Raw genomic sequence first — 2,061 nt, forward strand, 5'->3', positions numbered from 1 at the left:
TGTTCCTAATGCTGCTGTTTCAACATTTGAATTTTTTTAATTTATGAAACATGCAAATTTTTTAAAAAAACAAAACACACACATCCACATATACACACACGCTTTGCTATGTGGCTTCCGAGGTTTAAATTTTGAAGAGTAAGAGAATTAAAACTTCACGACCACAGACCACCTCAAACCAGAAATACCTCAGAATTTTCTACTTGTGTAAGTTTTATTATATATTTTATTAGTTGTGTTGTCTTGTAGTAAGTATATTTTAATGTAAGTTGGCTTTTATGACAAGAAAGTTTAAAAGAAATAGAGAAAAAGAAAAAAAGTTGTGAGTCTTCTAGGGAGTGCTACCATTTTTCTTTGATAACGCCCCCTTGTAAATAATTGTCATCAACTGTAGGTTGGCTGTCTGGGCCGAGTCTGGGCATTCATCACTCTTATTTGTGAAGGCTTTTCCTTGCCGTTTCTTTAGACCATTTTATTTAAAAACTGGATCTCTTCACCTTGCGGGTAGGCGAGTTGGTGGGCGATGGGGAGAGGTTGACTGGGGTGAGAAGGGGAGGGGGGAGCCTCCTCCTGAGTTATTTGGAGGTTCAAGTGTTTCCCTCGACTTGATTGGTCATTGTTCAGGATGACAGGTGACCCCACTTTAACTTGGCAAAACTGTAGCCTTTAGACCCACGTGAGGTAATTTTACTCGAGACTTAATTTCTTAAGCACACTGGCAGCAGTGATAGCGGAATTGATCTGTAGGCCTCTGGGTCCACACTGCTCGGGGCTGGTCTGTGACGGCGCAGCTTGGTGGTGAGGGCTCAGTGCCCTGTGCCGCGGGGGTTCTGGGCCCCTGGGCCGTGTCCTTCTCTGCGGGTTTGGGCACGGGGTGTGGTAGGAGGCGAGTTTGCTTCCCTCTCGGAGCTCAGTTTTTGCTTCATGGGTCAAAATGTGGGCTGGCCAAGGTGGCCACAGGGACAGGTTTTTGTTTTTGTTTTTTGGTAAGTTATTTGTCTTCTGACTTTTCCTTTTTAAGCTATTTTTCGCTGTGGTATTTTTCTTCCCTCGGAATAATTTTTAACAGAAAAACAGGCCTTACAGCAGTTGCTTTTCTTTTCCACTTATTTCTTTCAGAAGCTTTAAAATATTTATTGAAAAGTGCCATATCTGATTTCTCCAGCTTTCTCCTTAGGCAGTGCTGGGAGTCTCTACTTTTCAACCCTCAGAAGAAACAAATAAACCAGTAACAAATGTAGCTAATTTACCATAGGAATGATTAGATCCCTGATCCCAGCCCATGTGGAACACTAAACCCCAGCCTCTGTTTGGTTTTAGATTTCCTCTGGGCAGTTTTTCTTTTGTGTGCTGGCTTGATTCTTCTGGGAGCACGTTTTGGCCCTGCTGTGGGACCTGCGGGGCAGGATGCAGGACGGACAGGGCAGGCCTTTTGTCTGGGGGCGCTCCCTCTTTGCTGACCCAGTGCTCAGCCACTGTCACTCCCTTTGGGGCCTTGGCACCAGAATGAAGTGTCCAGAGATGGCCCCGTGTGGTGTGGCTGGGCAGAGGGCTTCCAGTGGCCTCTTCCCCGCGTGCTAGGCTGAGTGTCCCTGACTGCTCGTGGCCAGGAGAGGGTGGGCATCTCTCTCCCGGGCATGCTGCTGGGGCCTGGGTGGGTCTTCCGCCTCTGATAAAGTTACGTTTACTGTCATGTCTTCTTCTCCGGGGAGTCAACCATCCAGAGCTCTAATTTGTGTCGATGGGGTTGGGGGCCTCTGCCTGTGCTCTTCTCCACCAAGATTTCTTGTAGCCTCCACTTCCGACGAGCTCAGATCACTGCTACATTTTTTCCCCCCCGCCAAGCTCTGTGGAAGACCGGGGGGGCAGGGAGTCTGGTATCGCTTTCCCTGCCTCATCCAGGGTGAGAGGGTGGCCAAGTCAGGGGATAGACGTGGCCCAGGCTCCCTGCCCCTTTCTTCCTAGTGTGCTGTCGTACGGGCAGGCTTCTGGCTGCGGGGTGGACTTGTTGCGGGGAGAGTGTGTTCTGTTTGATCGCTGTGGGGAGATCTCCTGAGCCAG

The sequence above is a fragment of the Eubalaena glacialis genome, chromosome 7 (assembly GCF_028564815.1).
Source record: "Eubalaena glacialis isolate mEubGla1 chromosome 7, mEubGla1.1.hap2.+ XY, whole genome shotgun sequence".
NCBI classification, from domain to species: Eukaryota; Metazoa; Chordata; class Mammalia; order Artiodactyla; family Balaenidae; genus Eubalaena; species Eubalaena glacialis.